We start from the raw sequence: 17,096 nt of genomic DNA, 5'->3' as shown, positions 1-17,096 counted from the left end.
GCAAACACTGCTTCCATCATTTATTATTGCCCTTTGCAAATAATAATAATTTTGATATAACGTAACTAAAAGGACACTAACAGTTGGGCCTGTTCTCCCCTCCTGCTGTGCACACCAGTGGTTTGTGAGTCCATGTTTTAAGACGTTATTGGGTCGGCTCTACTCAGAGCAGTGAAAAAGCCTCTGGAGCTGCAGCCCCACTGGAGTCTCCAACAGCAAGGTTAAGAGGCTTCCTAATAGGTCCAAGGACATCCTATAGGAAACTAACCTGACATCCAAATTAGAAACAGTAAACCCTATTTACTGCAAAAAAACATCCTGAATATTTTCAATGTTTGGTTGTATATTGAGGGACTGGCTGCATGATTAACAGAAAAGCCTTCGCTGGGTATATTTCTGTCTATGCTGGATCTACTGTACATGTCTAATGTGACTTCCAGCCCTCCCATTACCATATTACGATCATTTCCCTCGAGGGTGTGACTCATCCATGCACTTTGAAGAACTCGACCAGACATGCATGAACCCACTCAGGGCCACAGCCAAGGTCAAACACCAACGTATGCTCAGTTGACACTGACTCTGGCCCTGTCGTCCGTTTAAGCTGTATACGTCTTTTCATGTGATTGAACATGTAACCAAAAAGTTCCTGCTCAAAATGCTTTCTACAACACAAACCTCTGCAGCGGTGCATGTGTATAAAATGCATACATTACCATTAAGATGCATTGCCAACACACTAGAAAGTATAACCAGTCTCTTGGCAGACTTTCACACAGCCTTCTTTATAAGAGCTTGCAGAATGTCGTCCCTCAGCAGATTGTTAGAACTATTGCTGACTGAGGTAAACTATCAACCGTATTAATTTTACAAACCAAATATTAACCCTTTTCCCAGTGATGATATCAGTGAATAATTTACAACTTATAGCAAAGGAGTATGCATTCACTTAATATCAACTATAGAATTTGTTTCTGTGCCTTTTGTTTTAAACTCTGTTGTATGTAATACATGTGTAGTTAGTTGTGTAGTGCAGGGTATACCCAGGTATTCTGATTCACACTATTCCTTGATTGACAGCACTCAGGATGCTGCAACTCCTAGGACGGTGAAGGGATGACCCTCCTACTCTGTCTCTAATTGTCTAGTACACACTTACTTGATATGCAAGAGGAGTCTTATGTCACTGTTAGTAACAGAGGCCGTTTATCCTCTGCTGGACGGGACACTTTAACAGAATTAAGAGTATGCCCACTTCACCACTGTGTATACTAGTATGTTGGCATTACAGAATTACAGTACTAGACCATTCATTTTCTTACATTCTACTTGATTTGCTATATACTGCAAAAGTTTCACAGTCACCGATTTCTCCTCTGTCTCCTTTCCAACTCCCCTTTCTTTTATCCCCTTTGTCCAGTCTTTCTTTTCTAATGCCTTCTGTTGTTTTTTTCTCTGTCCCTCCTGGTTTTTCATCCTTTTTCTCTCTCTCTCTTTCTTTCTTTTTTTTTTCTTTAGTTCTCCTCAAAGCAACTCTGGCTTGTTTTGCCTTTTGGCTTGTGCTCTTCAGAGGCTTATCATTTCACTGTAGGAGACTGAAGTGAGTGGAGAATTCACTTCTGTGTCCTCAGTGGAGTTCAAACATTGATGAAGGGATGATATTTCAAATGTAAAGCTTCTTCAACAGAGGCTTCTCATTTTCGTGTCTGTGACCTTAATTGAAAAATCATATTACATGAAAGTTGTTTGAGAAAAAGGTATTTTTTATTTCTGTTTTCTTTTTGCCAGCAATCACACAAGCCTTCCTTGCAGGTTTTTGAGCTTTGCTTATTAAGAATAATATGCTTAATTATATCCACGCATCCTTAATGGTTAAAGGAGGGTTAAACATGTATCTATGTTGCATTCAAACTTGCATCATTTACATACACCAAGCATTAATACCTAGACATCCATAGTATCAGTATCCTCACTGTGAGACTGTTTAAGCAGCTTTTAAAGATTTACTCAGCAGAAAAAAATACCAAAGCTATCTGGCCATGCCTGAGTCCAGACTGTCTTATCATCGGCCACTCAGAGAGCCAGTGCCTCAATGGATGGATGGATCATAACACATACTCCTAAAACTGTCCAATGATGAATGGCCCCAATTACGGCCTTGACCTTTTTCTTTTACTTTCTTTCCCCCTCCTGATTCCCTTTGAGGACTTTCTGTTGGTGTGGTTACATTTCTGTGTCCTAAACCCCTGCTCACTTTTAAAAAATGTTATGTCTGCTTGTCCCTTCTCTGTAGCTCTGATTGTTTTGATTTCTGTCTTTCTCCCTGTATGGCCATACCCTTGATATGCCAAAGCTGCAATATTTGACATTATTTCAATTTCCCTTTACTCAAAAGCCGTTTTGCAATTTACCTTTGGTGAAATTTTGAATAAAAAAGCAAATAAACCAAGAAGCTCTAAATCAGACCTTTTGCCTTGGCCCTCAGAAAATTGAGCAGATATTCCTGCAGTGAATGTGACTGTAATTTGATGCAGGAACATACGTTTAGGTGGTGCAAGAATAAAAGCCCTCACCCACCTACTCACAGACACAATGACAGTTCCAAATTGCAGTGCTTAGGGCTCGGCTGGGTGCTCCATCAAACACAATTGGCACTTGGCAAGCTGATGTGGGCTAATGCTGCACTGCTAACTCTTGCTGGCTGCTAGGTGTGTTTATTTATTTGTTGTTTGTTTTTATTTGTCACATGCTCATACAGATGTGCAGTAAAATGTAAAGGGTGTTCCGCAAGGCCATGCTATAACACTCAATTTGCTAATACACATATATACAGTAAAATCGAATATAATGTAAAATTTAAAAAAGAAATATTTGAATATACAAAATATAGAATAATGTAAACAATGTGAAGTGTCAGTGTGTAAAGTGTCCAGGGTGTCAAAGTGCAATGTGCAGATTGGAATGTGTGGTGTGTGTGCATCATGTAATCACAGTTCATAGTTGTTTTTAACTGAGGAGAGTGCAGTTAACAGTCCGGACAGCCTGAGGATAGTCTGTGTTCGCCTTGATGTCTCGAAGGCGCCTGCCAGAGGGTAGCCACGTAAACAGTCCGTTACCTGGGTGGTAGGGATCACTCATGATCCTCTTTGCCCTGGCTGTGCTCCTCCTTGTGAAGATGTCCTGGAGGGTGGGGAGTGTTGTACTCATGGTACACTCTGCTGACTTCAGCACCCTCTGCAGGGCTCTTCGGTCACGTACAGTGCTGTTCCCGTACCACTGGGTGATGTTTCCAGTCAGCACACTCTCCACCGCTCCAGAATAAAAAGTCTTCAGGACCTTCACAGAGACTTTGAATTTCCTCAGCTGTCTGTGGTGATAGAGGCGCTGCCTCGCCCTCTTCACCTGACTGTCTATGTGGGTTGTCCATGTTAAATCCTCAGAGATGTGCACCCCCAGGTACTTGGCACACCCTGTCCACCAGCGTCCCATCAATTTTTAGTGGGGTGTAATCCCTCTGCAGTCCTCTCCTGAAGTCCACAATCAGCTCCTTGGTTTTGCTGACGTTCAGGAGCAGGTTGTTGTCCTGGCACCACTGTGACAGGTTTCCAACCTCCCCTGTATACGTCTGCTCATCATTGTTGCTGATGTGACCAACAACCACCGTGTCATCTGCAAATTTCACAATGATATTGGAACTGCTTGTGGCCACACAGTCATGTGTGTACAGGGTGAAGAGCAGGGGGCTGAGAACACAGCCCTGTGGTGCTCCGGTGTTGAGGGTGCAGGTGCTGGAGGTGTGGCTACCCACTTTGACCACCTGGGATCTGTTCATCAGGAAGTCCAGGATCCAAGCACACAGGGAGGTGTTAAATCCGAGGTTGATCAGCTTGGAATGGAGGTTGGCAGGGACTATGGTGTTGAAAGCTGAACTAAAATCAATGAACAGCAGTCTTCCTTCTGTCCAGATGGGTGAGGGTGTTGTGCAGTACCTGGGAGACAGCATCATCTGTGGATCTGTTCAGTCTGTATGTGAACTGAAGTGGATCCAGAGACTCAGGGAGCAAAGAGCAGATTTGCATCTTGATCTTGAGTCTCTCAAAGCACTTCTCAGGTGAGTGCTACTCGGCGATAGTCATTAAGGCAAGCTGGAGAGGCATTCTTTGGTACAGGGACAATAATGGCTTTTTTCAGGCATGTGGGGACCACAGACTGACTCAGGGAGAGGTTGAAGATGGTGGTAAACACTGGAGCTAACAGGTCGGCACAGGACTTCAGCACTCTGCCAGAAATACCATCTGGCCCAGCAGCCTTCCTGGTGTTTACCTTTTTCAGTGTCCTCCTCACGTTGCGCTCTGACACAATGAGCAGGTGCGAGTGTGCCGCTGCGGCCTTGCAAATCCTGCTGGCTGCATCAGTTGGCATGCTAATGTTAGCGGTGCTAGCGTTAGCCTCGAATCGCGCATAAAAGTCATTAAGTTCGTCAGCCAGAGCGGCGTCTGCACTCACCGAGACATGGGCTCTTGTCCTGTAGTCAGTAATTGTCTGCAGTCCTTGCCACAAGCTCCTTGAATCACGCTGCTGGAACTGTGATTCCAATTTGTCCCTGTACCTCTGCTTAGTCTCCGTCTCAGTCTGTAAGATGCCGCTTTGTATTCCTACTGGTGAGAAGTGACGAGTTGTATGAAGCAGTCCGTTCGTTCACAGTGGTGCGGATAGATTTATCCACCCATGGCTTCTGGTTTGGGAAAAACCAGACAGACACCATAGGAACGACATCGTCTACCAGCGATGCTATGAAGTCCGTCACAACTTCCGTAAACTCGTCTACGTCACTCGAACTGGATTGGAACATGCCCCAGTCGACGTCATCCAGAGCGTCTTGCAGCGTAGCCTCTGATTGGTCGTTCCAGCGCCTAACCTGCCTCGTCACCACCCTTTCACGTACAATAGTCTGTTTGTACATTGGCAAAAGGTAAATAGCGGAATGATCTGATTTACCCAGTGGGGGCAGGAAAGTCGCCTTGTAGCCCTCTTTGAATGGCGTGTAGCAATGATCCAGTGTATTGTTGCCCCTGGTGGAGCAAGTGACATGTTGGAAAAAGTTTGGCATAACTTTCTTAAGGTTCACCTTGTTAAAATCCCCAGCCACGATGAGGGCAGCGTTCGGATGTTTGTTTTGGTGCCAGCACAGCACGTCATGCAGGTCCGTTAAAGCTCTGTCCGTGTCCGCTTGTGGTGGAATGTAAACAGATGTAGCGATGACTGAAGTGAATTCCCAGGGGAGGTGAAATGGACGGCACAGGATGGTTAGGTGCTCCAGATGTGGCGAGCAGGAGTGGGAGAGAGTTTTAATGTTCTGTGGGTTACACTAGCTGTTGTTGGTCATAAAACAAACTCCTCCACCCTTTGACTTGCCAGATTCCTCCGTCCTGTCCTTGCGAAACACAGAGAACGAGTCCGATGGCATGATGGCTTGATTTGGCACCACAGGAGTGAGCCATGTTTCTGTCAGGCAGATGATTTTACAGTCCCTCATGTCCCGTTGGTATTTTACCCAACCCCTCAGATCATCCATCTTGTTATCCAGGGACTGGACGTTGGCAAGAAGGATGCTTGGCAGGGGTGGGCGGTGGTCCTGAGTTTTTAGCCTGTTTCGGACACCACCTCGTCTTCCTCAGTGCTTTTTCCTCCTCCGGCCATTGTTCCCGTCCTGTGTTGTGTTACGCAGGAGTTCAACCGGCAACCACTGATCATCGTTGTAACAGCTGGAAACTGTGTTTGTGACCAGTCTCTTTATGTCCAAAAGCGTATTTCGGTCATAAGTTATCTTTGCTGAAAGAGCTGATGTAAAAAAGTTCACAAAAACAACATAAACATCTGACTGTCCAGGCCCTCTTTTTCATTTACCTTATCCACAAGGTAAGGTAAAGCTCCTCTCATTCACCCACAAAGTTAACCATTCATCAATATTGCCGTTCCATTTATCCATCCATCACCTGTAGCTCACTGCTTTCATCTCCTCAATATCGATGCAGAATGTGAACTAGAGGCTGATGAGCTTGTTGCGGACTTTGAAACCATTTGGGTCACTAGCAATCAAAGTACTGCTAGTGTGACCATTAAAAAGTGTGAGTCTTATAAAGTGACACCGTGTTACAGCAGCATGTGCATGCTGCTAGCTCTCAGAGCCAAAAAACATTTAGCAAATTAGGAAAATGTGGAGTGATATCACAGCCGACTTGAAATGTGTTGCTGAGCAGGGGGTCAGGTCGCTGGAGGAAAGTCTTCTTCACATTGTCCCTATCTCTGTTCCTTCTTTCTCCTCACTTCCCAAGTTGTTAATCCCATAACTTTTCTTCTGTCAGGAGGAGGGGAGATCCCTTAAGGTAGAAGAAGACTGATAGTCTGATAGATTTTTGTAAGAGGAAAAAAGACTGCAGGCGCAGGCATGGAGCAGATGAATTGGATGATGGGGTCGAGGGCTGTTTTGGCCTGAGCAATCTGAGGACAGTTTCCTGTCCTCAGATTGCTAAAAGTCATGTTCATACAAAAGAAAGGCGATAAAGAGCTCATCTTTGAACTGGAGTGTCTCTGGTGAGAGAGGATCAATCACATATCAAACAAATCTTAATGGACCTGTCTGGTTAGATAAAGGTAGAATAAAATGAAAACAACAGAACAACACAACCTTTGTGTTGACACATGCTCCCATTTGGATTAGTCAGATAAGAGCGCCTTCAGCTGTGTTCCTTTTTGGAAAAACATTGCTTTCTGACTGAACCCCTGCACTGCTTACGATGAGGCCAGATTTAAAAGATGATGCATCCACCCAAAGTCCCCTGAGCTTTGTTTGAACCTAGGAATGGCTTGTTATGGTTGGCACTGTTCTTTTGAGAGTTAATATGCAATTACTGGTCCTATGCTGTTTGGAGGAAAGTCCTTATCAAAGCATGATAGTGATAGAAAGAGAACATATTTAGTCCAGTCAGTGAACATAACTTAGTTCCCCAATGTACAGGGGGAAAAAAGCCAAATTGAATATATTTTATGTCTTGTAGCTGTTTGGTGTTGGAAGTGTTCTGGTTTCTGTTGTCTGGGTGGTATTGTCCAACCAAGTTTCAGTTGGTTGAAAGCAGAAAAAAGGCAATATCGGGAGCAAATAAGACACACAATGGCAGTAATACAAACTTTTAACATATGGCTTTTGTCTTTAGGAAAAGGTGGTATTTTATTAAATCATTAAGGAATAGCATAGTGTAACCCAGTCTCATGTCAAAATGTGTAATACCTACGTTGGTCCACAGCGCAAAACGTAGTAGTTTCACAATAATGGCTCTAAAATTGTGACATGTCTACGTTTCCTTTTGTCTATTCTTTTGTATAGGCATACCTCAGGTCACGTGACTGCCCAGTTTTCCCCTGGCGAAAAAAAAAAACATGACGGACATCCCTTCTGTTTTCGGTGGAAAATGCAATATTTTAAGATAGTTTGAGGCTTAAGTGTCATTTTTGATAACCTTTCTGGCGACAAATGTACATTGTATCTTCATAATCTTTGTTCAGTTTATGTTTCTCGCTAGAGAAACGTTGGGTTGTTACGTTTTCTACTGTTGCTATGGTGGTAGCTATGGACGCTATCAACAACGAACCGGAAGGAAGTGGACGTTCGGTACGCGGCTCTTTTTTTGGCCGCTCTGGTTCCGGAATTACATTTTCCCTTAAAACGGGTTACATCAGACCCTAGACATCAAACTAAGCTCCTATGCAATAAATAATGATTTCTGTTACATTTTTATGGATGTCTTTCATTACAACCAAATTTAATAAAACGATTGGAACAGATCGATGCATATTAGCAACATTATAAACTATAACATGTAACAATACATAAAGACAATACTGTACAGTTTGTGTGATTTATATGATTTCATAATTTTATTTAACAAAATAATCCTAACGGATTAGATTAATACCAGAAAATGCAATCAATAAAGTAAACGGCCGGCGATAAGAACTACAAACGGATAATGACGTATTGATTATCATCACTTGTGAGCGCCCTCTTTATTAGATCTTTCAGGGGGTATTTACTGATGTTTTTTAAGGTTGGTTGCAAAAACACATCTTAAATCTGTGTTAACCAAAGATCCCATTCCAGGAATCTAAGCAAAAACCCATTCAAAAAGCCCATTATGCTATGGTCTGCCAGTGTGCTGCTTACTTGCGCAATCGAGCAGTCACGCCCACTGTCGGTTCAAAGGCTGAGGGTACGTTCACTATTGATTCAACGCTCAAAACTCCTTTTAAAAGGTGCTTAAAAGAGCTAATTTGACCATTTGAGGCCTAGCAGAGACATGAAGCCTTTTGACCTGTTCAACCCTGTTGCTCTATGAAAGACATTAAACTGAATATTAAAACAATGACTGATGACAAATTAGATTAACTCTTCTATAAGGAAAGAAGGATAAAAAAAGTACTAGGATGAATTAATAAAGAAGAGAGCCGCGAACCGAACGTCCACTTCCTTCCGGTTTGTTGTTAATAGCGTCCATAGCAACCACCATAGCAACAGTAGAAAACGTAACAGTCCAACGTTTTTTCTGGCGAGACCTGAAAGACTGAATAAACGATATCATTCGCAATGTATTGTGGGATGGGTAGTTCCTTGTCTCCGGACGAAAATGATGTACACAGTCTTGAACCTATACCTTTGTTTCCGTTTTTAATGCCGTTTTGGTGCCGAATTGAATGTACTATGGTCACGAGTGTTGGGGTAGCTTGTTGTCTTGGTCCCAGGCGCCAATCTCTTGATATAAGGATTTTGAGAAAAATCAATGGAGGATTTGAATGGGAAAATTTAATTCTGGAACCAGAGCGGCCGAAAAAAGAGCCGCGGACCGAACGTCCACTTTCTTCCAGTTCGTTGTTGATAGCGAACTAAACTAAAGACCATAAACATAAACTGAACGAAGATTATGAAGATACAATGTACATTTGTTGCCAGAAAGGTTATCAAAACGACACTTAAGCCTCAAACTATCTTAAAATATTGCATTTTCCACCTAAAATAGAAGAGATGTCCGCCATGTTTTTTTTTTTTCGTCAGGGGAAAACTGGGCAGTCACGTGACCTGAGGTATGTCTATACAAAAGAATAGACAAAAGGAAACGTAGACATGTCACAATTTTAGAGCCATTATTGTGAAACTACTACGTTTTGCGCTGTGGACCAACGTAGGTATTACACATTTTGACGTGAGACTGGGTTGCATAGTGGCACCGTTTTGAATCCAGTCACGATGATGTCACTTCCAGACCAATAATGTCTCAAGTGGCTCGTCAGACTGCAAAAAGACCAGGGCCTCGAATAGAAAGCTTTGGCCTCTATGTCGTTCATTGATTATCCAAATATCTGATGGCCCTGAATAGTTATTATAGCTGATTGAGTCTGAGATTGTGCAGGCAAAGGTTTCAAACATGAATACAAATATAAAACTCATACAACACTATCATCATTCTTTATTATGCCACATGGGTTGAAATTGTTGTAAATTTGATGGTTTGGGTTGGGATTACTGGGTTGTACTGGAATCATGGTTGAAATCAAATCGCGTATCTTCTTAATCTTAGACCCAGTACCTATAGATTTTAACATTTCAATGTTTTGTTTCATGGCAGAGTAATTATAACGTATAGCTTTCAGTGACATTTGGGTTTTTTATATTTGTGCTGTTTTTCTAGCTAGTTCTTAATTGTGTAGTGGGAATAGATGTATCCATGTTTGAGTGGGGCACAGTAAGGCTCCAAAATGACACCCTATCATTGTTGAGCCTTGGCACCTTTCAACCCAGTCTGACCTGCTCACAATAACTGTCACTGCAGAAAGCCGGTGTCAGGGTGCAATGGATTTAAGTGTTCAAGTAGTTAAGAAGTGTAGAGATCAGTCCTCCATGTCAAACAAGGTGAAAGTGCAACCAAGGCCAACAAGGTGTTCTTTTGCCCAATTAATCTCCCCACATCATGGCGAGGAAGTCCAGGCAACTTGCACACAGTATTACTCATCGAGGAAAGGAATGTTTTTATGTATGCTCGGCATACATCAACAATAACAGACAGCTTATATTTTTGTCATCTTATATTTTCCCCAAAACGTACACAGTAAATGTGTAAAAAGCATTTATTCCTCCTTGCCTCTGGCTATATCTTGTTTGTGTGTGTGTTTGTGTGTGTGCTTGTGTGTTTGTGTGTGTGTGAATAAATCTATATGATGGATTATATCTGCTGGATTTATGATGTTGCAGAGGAGACTCTGAGTAGCACACACAGAATAAATTTTTTCCACTTGGAGCACTTTGAAGTTGCAGAACTCATTCTGCTTGATTGACCCTGTAATTAGCATTAGCAGTGGCAGTTGCTGACTTTCATTCTGGTGAAATCAATTTTTGTGAACCCTTTGAATAAAATATTGAAACTAGAGGCAAAATTAAGCAAGAAACTGAGTGTTTTTGATTGCATTGGTAAAATGTTGCAAATTAAGGAAGGCTTTTTGTTGCAGCAGCTGAGGTTCTCTTATTTCCCAGAAAACCCAGCTGCTCCTATGCCGAGCATATGTGTTAGTTGTGGGTAGCCTCTGGGTATTTGTGTGTGTTTGTATGATTGACTTTACACTCTCCAAATGGCCCCCAAGTTTATCACTGTTGATAAAAAATGTGCCCTTAGTCCACAGCCCTGGTTGAACAAGGGTTGAAAATATTCCTGGCTTCTGTCTCTTGGGAAATAAGATTCATAAATATCAAAGGAACCTGCAGGTTCTCATGTCCACCCACAAAGAGAATACAAACAAATAACCGGAAATATTATTATTAAAGTTTAAGAATCAGCTCATAGTTTTGTACTCATACAACATCAGGGTTAGAGTCATTTTATTACAACAGAGTCCTGCGCTGGTCAATTAAAGCCCTCAAGGACAAGTTGATGTTTGTTGTCGGACAGCAGAGTACTGTCAGTTAGGGTAGTCCTTTAATTTTCCAACCAGGTAACCTTCAAGTCAAAAACGCGTGCCTCTGCACCCTTCATGTGATCACCTTTCTAGAAGCATTAGAAACATTTGGCTTGATGTCAAGGTTTGGGCTTGTTGTCTGTCCTTGGCTGGCCTCTGTGCCAAGGACTAGTCCTGTTAACAGCTCATCATACTGCCCATAATCTACTTAAAGCTTCATGTTGTGTGTGTATATATACAGTAAGTGTGCGTGAGTGCAGGAGATTTTTTGTTTTCATTTGGAAGAGAGCAGGACAATTGAATAAAGTGTTGTTTCCACCCTGAAGTTGTGTCCAAAACTGCATTTCATACTTATTACACTAGATATGACATAATATGTGAGAAATGCCCGGATCTATACTAGGTTGGCCAGAATTTTTAAGTAGGAAACGAAATCAAACTGGTCATACTAAACCGCCCCCAATATGCTTTTTGGTTCTCAGATTAACCAATGGCAGAGCTCGCCAATCAGCCAACTAGTGGCATACAATTGAAAGTAACCGTTCTGTAGTATGTTTAATATGTTTTCAAATAATGTAATTTATGATTTACATAGTTGTATTAACAATGAACTGATGTATATTGTTGTTGAATTCTATTTACAGAGCAACAGCTGCACTAGTTTGATGCTAGGTTATCCAATGTACCTCGAACTGAAAATGTGTTGCATGACCCGTAATTTTGTATTTTGCTTGTGGCACATTAAGAATTGGGTTGGTAGGCAGTATGCAGTATACTGTTTGAGTATGTAGTAGGCAGTATGCTAGTGTGTGGTTTTTGGACACAGCTTGAGTGTTTGTCTGTACTTGAAGCTTAGAAGATTTGTTTTCATGTTGTGCCTCTACAGCAAAACTGTAACGTAATGTAAAATCCCACACTGGGAAACCGTTATTACTCCATTGTTGGGTTTAATGTAAAAGAACAAAAGTGTCTTGTTCGGGTCAGATTCACAGTATGAGACTGTGGTATGAGTCCATGGTATGAAACCAGTGAGCTTACACTCTTCAAAACTTCCTCTTAACATGTTGAAACCTTGAGTAGAACCATAGACTGTAAATATAAATGGACGAAGCATGAGTGACATCAGCCTGCAGGAGAATCCGAAGGGCTCATCGGTAGCAGCCGCCATGCTGGAAATCCTCACTCAGCCTAACTCTCGAGTCAATCTAACAACAGGCTGAGAGCTGGAGCTGAGGTGGGTTTTAAGCCTCTTGATGAACCATTACCTCACGCCCACCTGTCAGTCATGTCAGCTATGCGCCTAACTATGGATAACACTTTTAGTTCTCAAAATCAAAACGGAGCCGTTTCACCCTCCATACAGTGTGTGCCAGTGATGACAATAACTAATCAGACGTATTTCGTTTTTTGTACCAGGCTGTAAACATGTTTATTTATGCGGTAAAACAGCTTTTTTGCCTGTTGTGTGTATGTGACTTCCAGTGTTCCTGAAGCAAGCCTCAAGCACACAGTCAAGGAACTGCAGGATTTTTCACTTCCGCATTAGCTTAATTTTTCAAGACTGGAGGTTGCCGCTTGAGTAGAACTCAAACAGCAAACAGCAATCTACCATGACTGAGGGGGAAGAAACATTCGATATATAGAGAGACAGTGAGAGAGATGAAAGGAGACTAATAAACTGACTGACAGACAGACTTGCATCACTAACTGTAGCTTTAAGTGAGGCAAACTTTTGCTAGATAGCACAAATGAATTGAACCATCAGACTAGAGATGGATGAGTTAAATCACATCTGAGGATCTGTTGAAGCATAGATGCTCAGAAATGTCATCAGGCAGAGTTAAGGCCCGTCTCATTGTATGTTCCATCAATCATTAACTTTGCCAAGGGCGGAGGAGTATAACTTATAGAGAAACACTAAACTGAAAGGCTCCTTGTCTAGACCACAAATAGCTTGACTGGCAGTTTGCCCTCACCACCTACACTTATCAGTCTCAGATAGAAAATGAAGGATCAATGTGGGCACTTATTTGCCTCTTAATTAGTGGTATACCAAGGTGATTAATAATTAGTGCCTCCATGCCGAGAACGGTTGCGTAACATCAGCCATCAGGGAATTTATGTGAGGAGTTCATGTGCCTCCTCCGATAAGATAAGGTGTGGTTCCTGATTATTCAAGTAAAAAAACAGTTTTACATGGGGAACAAATTTGCTCTAATGCTCAATCGGTGTGTAACATGATTGCATGGTAATATGGATTCTTCTTAAGAAAACAGGTCTACACCACTTAACAAATCCTGCTGTTTTCTGTATCCAAACTCCCCAGTGAACATTTGCTGCCTAGCACCCACTCCACTCAGCAGGGATTAGGCACACTACAACACACAAGACAAATACGGTATATCCTGAGCCTCAGTGAGAGGTTGTAGGGATTGAAGCAGCAGGTGAGCAGGAACTGATTCTTATAAAAGTACCATTTGCAAAGAAAGAGAGGGGGGGGGGGACGAGGGAGAGCAGTCCTACCTCTCTCTCTACAAAGGAGATGTGGATGTGATCGACCCTCATGAGTGTGGTGAGTGCTTTTGGCCGTCTTGTGATTATACCTGTTGCTGTCTGATGTTCTTCCTCTGTGGATGTCAACAATAGTGTGGGAGGTGAATGGAAGTATAGTTACGTGTGTCTGGTGTGTGTGTTTGAGTATATCAAAGGTCTGTTTAATCAATGCTGCAATTACTTGTGTGCTTCTTGCAGTAGTGGCTTTGCAGCAAAGCAGTTTAATTTGAAATATTCAGTCAACCTTGACTCACTCTAATGCTTGACATGAGTCTTCTGTTGCCATATGTTGCACTAAACCTCTTGGTTCATGTTTGCTGGGTCGCAAAAATTGCTCATTGTGCAGAAGGTCTCAAATGTATCAAAGCGCAGGATTTAGTCAGTGCTCTATGTCTTGCCCCGGTGTCAGTGAATTCATTTATTCGTCAGAAATTATGTTTTTTGGCTTTCTGTTAGCTTGTAATGCTGTGTGACTGCAGCTGCTTGGGTGCAGGGCTTGTAAGACCTGGGAGTACTCATCAGTCCAGACTCATACTCTCCTTCACTTTCAGTCTTTGTGATAAATGTGGACCTTTGGAAGCAGGATTGGCAGCAATCAAAATATGAATGGCCCTGGTACATCACAAACTCCAATTTCAATCAGACAACATGGCATTGAGAGATAATTTCATGTTTCATGTGACAAATCTGGGCTGCAGGACACTTTGAATCATCATGCTTCCCGTTTTAAGTGTGATTAACCACAATGTTGTAATCAATATAGGATATATAATCTGATTGTGTTGGTTTGCTGTCTAGCGTTTGATCATATGCTTTATCCACATTCAGTAAAACTTTTTCTCTCCATCTTCCACAGTTGCTTTGTGTCACTTAAGCATTTTATTGTAGTGCCCTGCTCTGGAGTTGGCAAGCTAATGGGCATACAAAGCTCAGGCGCAATTCCATTCAATATACAAAAGCAAGGTTTGAGTCTGCATTTTGATCACAATTTGCAAAAATGTCATTCATAGTAGAACAAGCTGTATTTATTCTAAGACCGCATGGACTGCACAACGTTAATGGAAAAGCCTGTCGACGCTTGACAGCATTAAATTGTCTTTGATGACAGGACAGCTTAAAGAAGATCTCTAAAAACAAACAAGCCTGAGAGTCGACAGCTGTGCTATTAGCTCTGTGGGGATGTATGTCAGCTGAAGACTAGCATGGCGATAGTATTATATCAATATCCACCATGATTACCTTCCTAGCATATAGCCTATTAGCTTGCTGACATTTACTAATTGGCATTAGCACAAAATACAGCTCAGGCTGATGGGAATGTCATTGTTTTTAAGTGTTTGGTGACCAACTAGGGTAGTGGAAATTTGGATTAGAAGATTGTACTAGAAACTCAGAAGATCGGCAGAGTTATGTGTGGGCCAAAATATCATGAAACACCATTCAATGCTTGTTGATTTGTTTCCCTGAAAACCAGTGTCAACCCAATATTACCAGAGGGAATTATCAAAGTCATAAAGATTGATCCTCCAGGGATCGTGAATATCAGTGCAAAATTGGTTTAAAATCCATCCAATTTCTTGAGGTACTATTTCACCCAAAAAACACAGTCGACACCATGGTGACTCAGGAAAATTCATGCTCTGCAGGCGATGACTTGTGGTCCAAAATGACATGGTGTGAGTCATCAAATAGTGTCACATTTGAGTTTAGAATAAATTGCTGTGCCGTATAATCCCACATTGTCATCCCTAGAGCAACATGGCTCGCATGGGAAACATTAGCTGCATTTTTAATGGTTGCCAATCAGTTAGCATAGCATATATATATACCACTAGCATATTTAACTAAAAAGAGATGCCATTTGTTCTAACTGGGATATGCTATTATTTTTGTACTTATACTTATTACTATCTAGAATGAAATGGGGACAGTGTACAGTATGTCACTGCTGGGGCCTTGACAGTGGGGACGCGTGACCTGAGAGGAGAGTGGATTGAATGTTTGTATGGTTGATGACTGCTGTAAGAGGAATTATAGGGGAGCTAACTGGATTAGTGTAAGGCGGTTTAGCTGGCTTCTTGCAGCTATAGAGGAGGAGACTCTGACACTGGCTTCTTTTTTTTTTTTTTTTTAAGTCTGATTATTTTGTCTTTTTCACTTAAAAGAATATTTAAGATGTTCAGTTGAGGTGGTCAAATAATTTATATTCTGCAAGCCTTTTTAATCAAATAGTCATCATCTCCAGACTCATTCAATATTGTACAAAGATTGTAATAAAGGAAGCTTCAAAGCCGGATTCTGAAAGAACATCCAAAAAAAAAAAAAAAGAGTAGCATGATGATAAGGCTTGAAATGTTGGCAGAATTTCAGTATTTTAAACATTTGTACTTGTGTGTTTGAAGACAGAGTGTGGAAAGAATGCTTGGATTATTTACAATAACAGATTTTATTTATTTAGGCCTATTTATTTATTATATTTTTTTTTTTTTGGGGGGGGGGCTTTTTATGCCTTTATTTGAGAGACAGGACAGTGGGTAGAGTGCAGAATGACATGTGGGAAAGGAGTCACATGCTGGATTCATACCTGGGCCCCCTACCTTGAGGACAATGTCCTCTGAACATGGGGCGCACCGAGAAGAAAGAGGATTTCTGAAGGGAAAAAAAAGAACAGACTGTGATTAGGTTTTAATCTACAGCAACTTCAAGAGGAAGTGTTCTATTAATTAAAGTTCCCAAAGGCCAGAGGTTCAGTATTCAATATTGTTTCTGTGGTGTTTATCCAGGCAGGAACTGCTTTATTTGCTGCCTCACTGCTTCTGCAGTGAGACTTCTTTGCTGAGGCAAAAACAGCAACAACAAACCCAGAAACACGATAATCTGACAAGTCAACAGGAAAATTACAAAAATTGACTTCAATTTGTATTTAAAGTTTGAGTAAAAGAAGGCTATTTCTCTTGAGCTATAAAAACCTTGCCATGAATTTCATATTTGTGAATTTGCCATATATGTTTAAATAATTCATACAAAAATTAAGACTGAGTAAGCGAGGAATATGTTTTTAGGTCTTCTTTAAATGTAACTTTTTGGGGGCATTACATGGTTCATTTTTGTGATTTAGCTTGAATTATTCATACAGATTTAAACAGATTATATCAAATAAAACATTTGGGCTGAGCAGCCAGCATCAAACAAATATGTATTTATGTAGCCCAATTATTCTTAACTTTTTAATTAAAATTCCTGGGTTCTTGTTGTGGGAAATAACATTAACATTTAGGAAATAATGAAAAGTCAGTGGACCTTTTAGATACAACTGATGGTTCCATACCCAAACTTAATGTAACCATTTTTGTTATCCTTGTTTTCATGAAGTCCAAAGTGTCACTGTATGACATGCTTGGGGTGTTCAGTTTGCCTCGGCCTCACTTCAATGGCTAAGCCTTGGCTTTTAAGTATAATGACCCTGCTTATTTGAAATAGAGCGTGCATTCCCTGCTGGGTTAAAGTAAGTTAATGTGTCTGTCAGTGAAGCCATCTGTCACTGC

The 17,096-nt window shown here is 41.4% G+C and overlaps 1 protein-coding gene across 2 annotated transcripts in view; it reads left to right on the top strand.

Annotated features, from left to right (window-relative positions):
- Positions 1-13,462: 13,462 nt before the first annotated feature.
- sphkap (SPHK1 interactor, AKAP domain containing) overlaps positions 13,463-17,096 on the top strand; it is a 109,658-nt gene continuing 106,024 nt past the window's right edge. The window contains exon 1 of one of the 2 annotated variants that reach the window (XM_065960678.1): positions 13,463-13,570. The gene's annotated coding sequence lies outside the window, so the exon portion shown is untranslated. The remainder of the gene's footprint in view (positions 13,571-17,096) is intronic. The other variant, XM_065960679.1, reaches the window with a different exon arrangement.

Source organism: Labrus bergylta, chromosome 11 (assembly GCF_963930695.1).
Source record: "Labrus bergylta chromosome 11, fLabBer1.1, whole genome shotgun sequence".
Classification (NCBI taxonomy): Eukaryota; Metazoa; Chordata; class Actinopteri; order Labriformes; family Labridae; genus Labrus; species Labrus bergylta.
Note: the sequence above shows the minus strand (reverse complement) of the source record. Positions and strands in the feature narration are given on the sequence as shown.